The following is a 12238-nucleotide window of genomic DNA, read 5'->3' as shown; positions in this document are numbered from 1 at the left end:
CACTTGCTGCTTGGGAACACTCAATGTGACTCCTGCCCTTCTGCATTGCCCTGTTAGATAGTTGTGTGGGTTTTCTTAGTTCTTGATTGAATTCATGACTACAACTCAGCTAATACAAAGGATGGAAAGGGAGAGAAGGTAATGGGACTTTTCCCCTCTTCCCCTTGAACTATCTGCAAAGGAGGAACTTTAGTTCATGTGGGCACTTTATTTGGCTGACTCTCTAAAACAGAGGCCCCTAACCTTTTGGGCACCAGGGACCAGTGCTATGGAGAAAGATTTTTCCACAGACCAGAGGGTGCATGGTTTTGTGTGCTGCCTGCATCCAGCGGATGGGGCTTTGCTTGTTTGCACAGCCCGGTTGCTGGTATGCCGTATCCGGGTGCCAGTCCACAGACTGGGGGTTGGGGACCCCTGCTCTAGAACACGGGTGTCAAACTCAATGCATCACGTGATGTGTCGCATTTTTTGCATTGCCGGAGCTGGAGTAGGTGCGGCCTCCGTATGATGCTACCGGCCCATGGGCCGAGAGTTAACATCCCTGCTCTAGAATGAAGGGTAAGTTTGTTTTCCATGACTGCTCAACTGTGGCTTATAATTTCATCATGGTGTAAAGGTCTTTGAGGCAAGAATACACAGAATTTAGTAACAGCATTTCTCTTTATGTAGGACATCCACTTACAAAGTTTATTGCTTATTACTTTGTCTTCCAAAAAGTCACTTTTCTGGTAGTTGTGGTGCTCCGTTATGTCTTCCTGTTCAGGCCCATGACCTGGTCAAGGGCATCTGATGCAGGCAATAGGATTCCTCTCACTTTTTGAAGAGAACAGAGATGGTGACTAAACACATAAAGGCAATTCTTTAAAATCTATTTCAGAAATGTTTAATACCTGGAAGCACTTTGGAGCTAGAAAATATATTCACCAAAGAGGAAACTTCTGAATTTATCTAAAGAGCTTTTGAATAATAATTTTTATTCTACTGTTCTTCTTCTGTCTTTTACAGTCACTTAACCAGATGTTTCCAACCCAATTTCCCAAGAAAATAAAAGGTTGGAACCTATGGTTTAAAGGGAATACTTTCTGATGTATAAAACCAAAAAATACTACCTAAAAACCTAGGGTTATATGTAACCTCTAGAGCTCCTTCAAAAATTCCAAGAAAACACATGGTAGAAAGGGGGAAATAGCAAGTACATGAAAAATAGCCCTATCACTTAATTTAGTGGGGCCATTTAAATTAAATCAAATCAAGGACCACTTGTATACTGAATACTATTTGAGGTATATGCCACCAAAATCTTAGTCAATACAAATTAAAATATCCACAATAAAACACTATATTAATTTGAACCCTGATAACAAATGACTTAATCAAATGAGTCCAAATGCCCACTGGAAAAGTTTGTTTTAAAAATGTTTCCAGTTATGAAACAATGTGGGGATTAACTGAATCTCAGATTGTAGATTATTCCACAAGCCTGGCACTACCACAAAGATAGATACAAGTACAAATCTGTATTATGGTCCTAGACCAGTATAAATAAGACTATAAAAACAATAACAATAAATACAATGGAATTCATTTGCTCATCATGTCAAAATTAAAATGCACTAAAAATGCCAGGTCTGTATATCCAACTGTGGGCTAAAATACAAGTAATAACAAGAGTTCTTGACTTTTTGGCTAAGATCAAATATAGTATCTGCTCTTATCAAGCACTACCACTGAGAAGCAGTACCTACAATCCTCCACTCCTTTCAGTTTCTATCTGTTTTCCTTCTTGTATAAATGGAGAGCACCATCAGTGTCTTCTGCAATGGTCTTATTGGGTGAGTTGACTCTGGCTAGAAAAGAGGATCCTGTAAATACCTAAGCCATACAGGATTTGCTAATCCCAAACCACCAGTTTGAATTACAGTACATTCAGAATCCCATAGGCAGCCAAATGCAAGGCCCACAGTAGAGATGTATTGGTAACATAGTCATGGCAATAAATGCCAGATGATATGCAGACTTACAATTTCCACCCACTTGTAGGTTCCAAGCAGTCTTTGAAGATGGTCCTATGTTGAATGCACATGGAATAATGTCTGTCCAAATGAGTAGTGATGAGGGTGGGAATCCCAGGAGATTCAGACTGTAACTGACATGATGGCTAGAACTGTGCAAAATGTTGATCAGCTATAGCTATGGGTAGCCATGATTCCAGGAGGATACCTCAGTGCAGCAAGGACATGCTCTTTTAGGGACAGTCCTTCCTGCATGAAAAATACTATTGGGGCTGACCATGAGAAACAAATATCTCCTTCCTTGGGTTCAGTTTCTATTTGTTTTGCTCTATCAAAGACCTATCAGCCTCCAGAAATCAGGGCAAGATAGTGACAGCATCCCAGGCTTGGGCTGCAGTAACAATGTACCGTTGGATATTGTTTATGTATTTCTTAAACTGGGGATTAAATCAATGGATTGCTTGCCTTGGTGGTTTCATACAGATGTTGAAAAAGCAGAAGGGAGAGGAAAGAACTCTGCAGTACCCCAGATTAGAGTGGCTACTAGGAAATTTGTCCTTTCCCAGTGGAACTGTTAACTAAAAAAGGAATGGAACTCCTGTAGAACAGGCAGTCTAGAAGGATACCACAGTATCAGTCCTGACTCTTTGCACATAGTCAGTGGAATAAAGAGGCATTAAGAGGTCTAATACAGGAAATATGCACTACTCCCATGTAGATCTCAACAAAGATAATCACTCAGCATGACCAATGCTGTTTCAATCCCATGCACAGACTTGAATCTTTTTTATGTTTTTTATTGTTTTATGACCTGGGTTTGTAAGCTGCCTAAAGAAGTGCACTGTTTCAGTATTCAAATAATGGAAATAAATAATTAAACTAAAACCAATATAATTTCCTCTTAAATTACTTTTGGAGTGCTTTTAGCCTAGCAACTTTAAGCACTACCCTATAGATCATATTCCAGTTCAAACTCCATCAGGAATTGCAGCCAAACTTCTAGAAAAGGAATATCAAAGTTTTTCTGTTTCCACATCCAACTGTAGACGAGTCACAACTGGCATGACTTCAGAATGGGGGGAGATGAATGACTGTGCACTGATAGTATAGGTGGAGACTGTTTATTTTAAAATAGATTTTTAAAGCCTGTTTAAATATATTCCATAGATAATATCTGAAAGTATAATCTCTAGTGCAAATTAAAGGATTGGTTTTATACAAATACTGTGCAACTGTTGCTCAGAGAAATATGGTAGTAAGAACAGTAATCTAAAATGTCCTTGCACACTTTAAAACACACTGTTTCAAGAAGCAACCTAGAATTTGTGGAAACTGAATAAAATTTTTCAATTCCTCTCCCTCTCCCTCCCTCCCTCCCTCCCTCCCTCACTGTTCCATGGGAAAAACATGGAACAGTGTTGCATCTATAGAAGGTTTACAAAATGCAAAGTATTGGAATGACCCATTTCCTAGCCTGTGTCATTCCAGATGTTCTGGTCTATATTTATTTATTTATTTATTTATTTATTTTCAGTGTTTATATGCCGCCCAATCCCAAAGGACTCAGGGCGGCGTACAAAGTTAAATATATATATATAATCATGATGGGAAGCCATCTGGAAGGGACCAACTTGGGGAAACAAGGCACATCATTTCCCCAATCTTTCATTATTAATATAATGGTTTGCTTCTGTTTAGGGTTTACCATTCCATTTATTCTGCTGAGCTAAAAATTAATCTGCCTTCATGTCACACAATTAATGCCAACTGTGATTGGCCTGGCAGCCTCACACCCCAAATCCCACCTCTGTTATATTTTTTATTAGTACAGAATAATTTCCAAGACATCAAAGGATGGTCCTCTCATTACCTTACTCTGTATGAGTTTGGAAAAATGTTCATACAATATACAGTACAGGCCAAAGGCTTAAATATTCTTTTTGCCTTTAGTAAAAATAAAATAGACAGTGCTCACCCTTTGCTGGGAAGTAATACTGCTTTATAGATTTCCCTTTGGAACTAAACCAAGTCATCTTGCCTAATAACTAACTGCATTCTTCAGATAGACAGATCAATTCATTCCTCCTCCCATGACCTGTTTGAAAAGATTGCAGGTCACTTGCATTTCTGAATAACTGAATTCAAACTATGAGTCTCCTGCCCCTGCATCTTGGTCCTTTTATCAGTCTCTTTTAGATGCTATGAAAAATTGCTCTCATTTCTCATGACTTTTCAACTAGGATAGGCAACCTACTCTTCTCCAAATGCTTTAGACTATAATTCTCATAACCCTTTGCTATTGCGGTGTCGCTTGTCTTGTTTAATAGCTTTCATCTAAGAGCCTATGTTCTTCTGATGTATTCTTTATGTTTGCTAGTTTTCTTTTTAAAAGTAATTCAACTGGCAGCCATATTATAATTGTTATTGCTATTTCTCCTTTTTACTTTCTGCAATTAAATCAAAATATTCTGTTGTTTGGCTTGATTAGTACTGCAAACCACCTCAAAATGAAGGCAGGATTAAAGGCCTATATAGAAACACACTAGAAATAGTATTTAAAAAGGCTACAGATTTTCTTTCTGCCCTCTTAGGAGACCAGCAATATGGGACTTTGCATTTTTTCCCCACTCAAATACTTTAGCTGAGGATTGACATCCCTGTACATTACATCATATTCTGATCACCTGATCCTGGCTTTTGAGTCACTATTGAGAAATTTCTTCATTGCCTGCTGTCACCATGTAGTTTCTATTAATTTTTGTACATAGCATTTGCATGGCCTCTTTTCAAAATGTTTGCCTTTTCAGTTGCTTTCCACGGATTAATAGAATTGTGAACTATACAGGAATTAGAAGTGCATAATTTCTATTGCATGACATTTCTTTTTAAAAAATATTTTATTATTTTTTATAATTACAAATCTTTATTGCTTAGTAAACAACGTGTTGTCTGGGTCCACATATTTAACTCTGTTTTTCTAGCCATTTGTAAAAAGTATCCCATGTTTGAAAGTATTCTGTATCTCTTTCCCTTTCATTTTCAATGTAAGTCTGTCCATTTTTGTACAATTCAGAATTTTCTTAATTATGTCTTCTTCAGCTGGTGTTTCTTCATTTTTCCAATACTGTGCAAATGTAATTCTCACTGCTGTTAGTACATGTAATATTAAATGCACACATTCTTTATCATAGTTTTCTGTGGTTATACCTAAAAGAAATAGTTCCAGCTTAAAATCTACATGTTTTCTTAACATTTTCTCTAACTAGTGGTTATTGGATGACATTTATGTTGAATATATAGGCTATAGCTAAATTTGACAACATTGTGAAACATTTAGGTTGCAAATTTCTTCATTGCCTGTCCTCCTCCTCCTCCTCCTCCTCGTCCTCCTCGTCCTCTCTAATTTCTTCATAGTCTTCTCTGTTGCAAGCTCCTCTTCCTGTTCCTACTAGGTCTTGATATCCAGATCAATTATTATCACATCAACTTCAGATATAAGATACTTCAGCTTCTCGAACTTCCGGTGGCGACGACCACGCCGATGGCGGCTTTTTTCAGCTGTCTGCCCTGGGATGTGTCCAAGCCAGTCTCGTGGCTTGGAACCTCTCTCCCCGGGCGAAGGGGAGGAGGTGAGCTTTCCTCAGATAGTGGTAGAGCTCCCAGAGACCCCAAAGTTTTCTTTTTGGTGGTCGGAGGCTGACAGCTCCCACGGAGTCTGAGGTGTCCTCCACATTCCAGGATGCCTTTGCCCTGATTTTTATCCAGGGCAAAGCTAGATGCTGCTTCCACATCTATGCTTAAAATGAATTTGTGAGTAAAATTTAAAGCAGACAGAGCTGACCAGGAGAGATTAAAATGGTGATTATTTTGTGACTTTAACTCTGGAAAAGAATTTATCTTTTCCTTTTTTTTCAATTAAGAGTGGTGAAAAATGGCGCTGAGATGTTGATTCTTTGAGTGAAAGGACTGGAACTTCTATTTGAAACAATGTAACAGATTTTGTATTTATATAAAATGCACGAATCTTCTTTTTTCTTTTAAGGGGGCTTTTGTCTTTTTTCCTCCCCCTTTTTTGGGTATTTGTTGATTTTATAAGATTTTAGCAGACTTTTTAACAAGTGGTCTTAAAAAAAAATGGCTTCAAAGCGTCTCGGAGCTTCTATTGTTTCTAAAGTCTCGATCTTCCCGGTAATGCAGACAGCTCAGCAAGCTAAGTTTAAGTTACCACCACCTTTTCCATCGTTACCAGCATCTATACTTAAAGATTTACAGGAGGCCTTGGGAAATAAGGCAAGACAGATTAAAGAAGAGATGGAGGAATTTCTTGAAAATAAAATTAGGGAACTGAGAGAGGATATTGCGTCTGCATTTCAAAAGTTTGTTGGTCATATAGATCGACTGGATGATCTTATTGATGATGTTGTGGAAAATTTTGAAAAACTGGAAGATCGAATTGATAATGTAGAAAATAAGGCAGAAATAATACTGGATGAAATTACAATGTTACAATATAGAGGCATGGAATTTGCTTTAAGAATAAGGGGAATAAAGGAAAACACACAAGAGGATTTGAGACAACTGGTGGTAAAAGATATAGCTTTCATTTTGGGGGCTAAGCCTGAAGAAATACTGAGAGAGATGAAAAAGTTTTTAGGGTTAATTCAAGGATTGTGTGGCAGAGGAATTTGCCACGAGACATGGTTATTTATTTTTCTAGAAGATCACTTCGTAATGAAATTTTACAGACTTTTTATAAGCAGAGATTTCAAATTGCAACTCAAGATGTTATAATTTTAAAAGAAATACCTTCAAAAATTCTTAGAAAAAGAAAGGAATTTGCTTTTTTGGCTGATGAGCTTAAAAAACGACAGGTCTGGTTCAGATGGGAGATACCGGCTGCAATAGTGGTGAATTATGCAGGGATATATCATAGACTTAACACAATTTCAAAGCCGAAAGATTTTTACACTTCTGTTTTGAAGGCGGGCTCTCCATCATCTTTGCGACCTGAGATTACAGAAGAAAAGTCGGAAGGGCAGCCAGTTGAAGGTATTATGTTATTGGATGTAGGAGACATACAGGCTGAACCTCTGCAGCAGTTTCTTGTGACAGAAGATTTTTTAAAGAAACCGAGAATGACTCATGCAGCCTATAGACGTAAAGTAAAAGAATAGCGGAAGGCGGATGTTGGAATAAAGAAAGGGAAATGATGAACTTTTGTAGTAGTTTTTTGAGATAGAAGATGTTTTAAAGGAATACTGAATGATTTGTGTAATATGTAGAAGTAAAGAAAAAGAACACTAAATAGTATGTTTTAAAGCAATAGTGAATGATTTGTGTAGTATGTAGATGTAAAGAAAAAGAATAATAGAAGGTGACGATTTAGTGGAAAAGTTTAAATATTTGGGAGTATATATATTATAAAATTTTTAATTTAAAGTGTATAAAAATAATTATGAGATATTATGGGTAAATGTGTAAAAGAAATTCTAATGATCTCTGTTGGTGAGAATTTTAGTGATTAAGATGAATAGTTTGTTGAAACTTCTTAAGCAGGAGGGTATTAAAATATTTACTTAGGGGTGGGAAAAAAAGCAAATAGCCAAGTTTATCGAATGTAAGTTTGTTGGTTGGGTTATATTGGAAGGAAAATTTTGTGTTTATTATGGATGAATGATTGTTTAAAAGAAATATACACCTCAGCGTGGAGAAGATGGATAAATTACATGTAGAGTAAATAGAGTTGATATGGGATTAAAAAGTATTATTTAGATTTGGAATTGCTTATATTGTTATTTTTGTTTTTTTCTTTTTTTATATATATTTTATTTGCTTAAATTTGTTTTGTATTCGAGTTAAAGTACATTATTGATTTTGTTATTTGTGTAGTTGGATAAGTTTATTTAGAATTTGTTTGTTTATTTGTAACCCTGTAACCAGCTCTGGGAAGTGAGGGGGGGGAGGGAGGGAGGGGGTTATTTTAGGGGGGGGGATATTGTTAAAAACTTGTATAAAACTTTTCAATAAAAAAAAGATACTTCAGCTTCTCAAGGGGTTTTATCGAGAAATGGATATAGTACTCCAAATATGGAGTTCAGTGTAACTATAACTATAATATATGATCTGGATGCAATGCTTTTGTTAAGATAGTCTAATATTGCATTGGCCATTTTATCTGTTGCATCTTACTATTTGCCTATGTTGATGTTTGATGTCTGTAGATCTTTGTTAGAAGCACTGCATCCAAACAAGTAATCCCCAACTATGTGCTTGGTGCTTAAGAAATAAATATAGATTTAGATGTAGAACTATTGTGTGAGTGTCATCTTGTTAAATTTGACCACAAAAGAACATATTTTTTCAAATGCCTGAACTTTGTAAATTTTTCTCTCTCTTTTTTAAAATGATTAAAATCAGTCATATATTTTCCAAATATGTGTGGGGTCATTTGACCTATTGTGGTGCTAACACTCCTGAATAGCCACCCTGAATGAATAAGATGACAACTACCCTCTAGGGTTACATATTTGTTTACTTATTGTAAAAAGAAAGTGGTCAAACAGTTTGTAGCATGTGAGATAAAGAAGAGATTAAGGATGGAATTTCCTCAATCAAATTAAAATCTGTAACCATTGTTGGCAAATGAGAAGAAGACTTGATTTCCCAATTTGTCCCAAACCAGAACTTAACTATAAGCATTTTACTAAGTGATCATTTTAGTTATAGGCATACAATTATATTGCAATCCAGGGTATGGTGACTCAGGAATCGGTCCCCAAATAAAGATTACATAACTTTCAGCAGTAAAAGATTGGACTGTAGTGCAAGAATAGAACAATAGAATAATATCTACCAATTGAGTTAAAACATGGAAATGATGAGGCAAAAATCTAATAACTCATCACATATTTACTCATCTTCACTTTTTAGAATGTATTTGATGCAACTTGTTTCATTTTCAAAAATGTGTCAATAATTCCACCTGCCAGTTAAAGCAGTTTTTCTAAGGTCTGTTTGTGCGTGTTTTGTATGTATGTATTTGTATCTGTGTGCATCTTCAAGTTAGTTTTTGACTCCTGGCAAATCCTAGAGTAGACCCTACCGTTTTCTTGGCAAGGGTTTTCAAAGAGGTTTGCCATTGCCATTGCTGAGGAAGAAAGACCAGCACAAGGTCACCCAGCTGGCTTTCATGTCTAAGGCAGGAATACAACTCATGGTCTCTAGGCATAGCATCTAGTCTGATGCTTTAACCATTAGATCAAACTGGCTATGAAGGCCATATTTTAATTTAGTTTGTTGATTTATATCCAAAACATTTACATGCTATAGAGGAAGAGTGGCAATTTTTTTTTAAATTTCTTCTGTAGCTTTAACCAACATTGTTGTTGTTAATTGCGAAGTTGTGTCCGACCCATCGCGACCCCATGGACAACGTTCCTCCAGGCCTTCCTGTCCTCTACCATCTTCTGGAGTCCATTTAAGTTCTCACCTACTGCTTCAGTGACTCCATCCAGCCATCTCATTCTCTGTCGTCCCCTTCTTCTATTGCCCTCAATCTTTCCCAGCATTAGGCCCTTCTCCAGTGAGTCCTTCCTTCTCATTAGGTGGCCAAAGTATTTGAGTTTCAACTTCAGGATCTGGCCTTCTAAAGAGCAGTCAGGGTTGATCTCTTCTAGGACTGACCGGTTTGAATGCCTTGCAGTCCAAGGGACTCGCAGGAGTCTTCTCCAGCACCATAGTTCAAAGGCCTCAATTCTTTGGCGCTCAGCCTTTCTTATGGTCCAACTTTCACAGCCATACATTGCAACTGGGAAAACCATGGCCTGGACTATACGCACTTTTGTTGGCAGGGTGATGTCTCTGCTTTTTAGTATGCTGTCTAGATTTGCCATAGCTTTCCTCCCCAGGAGGAAGCGTCTTTTAATTTCTTGGCTGCAGTCCCCATCTGAGGTGATCTTGGAGCCCAGATAAAATCTGTCACTACCTCCATTTCTTCCCCATCTATTTGCCAGGAATTGAGAGGGCCGGATGCCATGATTTTGGTTTTCTTAATGTTGAGTTTCAAGCCAACTTTTGCACTCTCCTTCTTCACCCGCATCAAGAGGCTCTTTAGTTCCTCTTCACTTTCTGCCATTAGAGTGGTATCATCTGCATATCTTAGGTTGTTGATATTTCTCCCGGCAATCTTAATTCCAACTTTTGATTCATCTAGCCCTGCCTTTCTCATGATGTGCTCTGCATATAAGTTAAATAGGCAGGGCGACAGTATACAGCCTTGCCGGACTCCTTTTCCAATTTTGAACCAATCAGTGGTTCCGTGGTTCTCACTGTTGCTTCTTGACCCGCATATAAGTTTCTCAAGAGACAAATGAGATGGTCTGGTACTCCCATCTCTTTAAGAACTTGCCACAATTTGTTGTGATCCACACAATCAAAGGCTTTTAGCATAGTCAATGAAGCAGAAGTAGATGTTTTTCTGGAACTCCCTAGCTTTCTCCATGATCCAGCGTATGTTGGCAATTTGATCTCTAGTTCCTCTGCCTCTTCGAAATCCTGCCTGTACTTCTGGTAGTTCTCGATCCACATACTGCTGGAGTCTAGCTTGTAGGATTTTAAGCATAACTTTACTAGCATGTGAAATGAGTGCAATGGTGCGATAGTTTGAACATTCTTTGGCATTGCCTTTCTTTGGAATTGGAATGTAAACTGACCTTTTCCAATCCTGTGGCCACTATTGAGTTTTCCAAATTTGCTGGCAAATTGAGTGTAGCACTTTTACTGCATCGTCTTTTAAGATTTTGAATAGCTCAGCTGGAATACTGTCACCTCCACTAGCTTTGTTGTTGCTCAGATTTTCTAAGGCCCATTTCACTTCACATTCTAGGATGTCTGGTTCGAGGTCAGTGACCATCTCATTGTGGTTATCTGGGATGTTAAGCTCATTCTTGTATAGTTCTTCTGTGTAGTTTTGCCATCTCTTCTTAATCTCTTCTGCCTCTGTTAGGTCTCTGCCATTTTGGTTCTTTATCATGCCCATCTTTGCATGAAACGTTCCCTTCATATCTCCAATTTTCTTGAAGAGATCTCTGGTCCTCCCTATTCTGTTGTTTTCTTCTATTTCTTTGCACTGTTCATTTAAGAAGGCATTCTTATCTCTTCTAGCTACTCTCTGGAATTCTGCATTCAATTGGGTGTATCTTTCTCTTTCTCCTTTGCCTTTCGCTTCCCTTCTTTCCTCAGCTATTTGCAAAGCTTCCTCAGACAGCCATTTTGCTTTCTTGCATTTCTTTTTCTTTGGGATGGTTTTAGTTGCTACCTCTTGTACAATGTTGCGAACTTCCATTCATAGTTCTTCAGGCACTCTGTCTATCAGATCTAATTCCTTAAATCTATTTGTCACCTCTACTGTATATTCATCAGGAATATGATTTAGTTCATACCTGAGTGGCCTAGTGCTTTTCCCTACTTTTTTCAATTTAAGCCTAAATTTTGCAACGAGAAGCTCATGATCTGAGCCACAGTCAGCTCCTGGTCTTGTTTTTACTGACTGTATAGAGCTTCTCCATCTTTGGCTGCAGAGCACATAGTCAATCTGATTTCTATGTTGACCATCTGGTGATGTCCATGTGTAGAGCCGTCTCTTGGGTTGTTGGAAAAGAGTGTTTGTTATGACCATCGTATTCTCTTGACAAAATTCTATTAGCCTGTGCCCTGATTCATTTTGTACTCCAAGGCCAAACTTGCCTGTTATTCCGGTTATCTTTTGGCTTCCTACTTTAGCATTCCAATCCCCCATGATGATAAGGACATCATTTTTTGGTGTTAATTCTATAAGGTGCTGTAGGGCTTCATAAAACTGGTCAATTTCATCCTCTTCAGCACCAGTGGTTGGAGCATAGATTTGGACTATTGTGATATTGAATGGTTTGCCTTGGATTCGAATTGAGATCATTCTGTCATTTTGGGGATTGTATCCCAGTATTGCTTTTCCTATTCTTTTATTGACTATGAAGGCTACTCCATTTCTTCTGAGGGATTCTTGCCCACAGTAGTATACCTGATGGTCATCTGAGTTAAATTCACCCATTCCTGTCCATTTTAGTTCGCTGATTCCTAAGATGTCGATGTTCAGTCTTGTCATCTCTTTTTTGACTACGTCTAGCTTGCCTTGATTCATGGATCTTACATTCCAGGTTCCTATGGAGAAAAAATCTTTACAGCATCGG

This window comes from Crotalus tigris, unplaced genomic scaffold (genome assembly GCF_016545835.1).
Source record: "Crotalus tigris isolate CLP2741 ecotype Arizona unplaced genomic scaffold, ASM1654583v1 scf7180000023829.5930981, whole genome shotgun sequence".
In the NCBI taxonomy this organism is placed as follows: domain Eukaryota; kingdom Metazoa; phylum Chordata; class Lepidosauria; order Squamata; family Viperidae; genus Crotalus; species Crotalus tigris.
The sequence above is the reverse complement of the archived record's forward strand: the minus strand, read 5'-3'. Positions refer to the sequence as shown.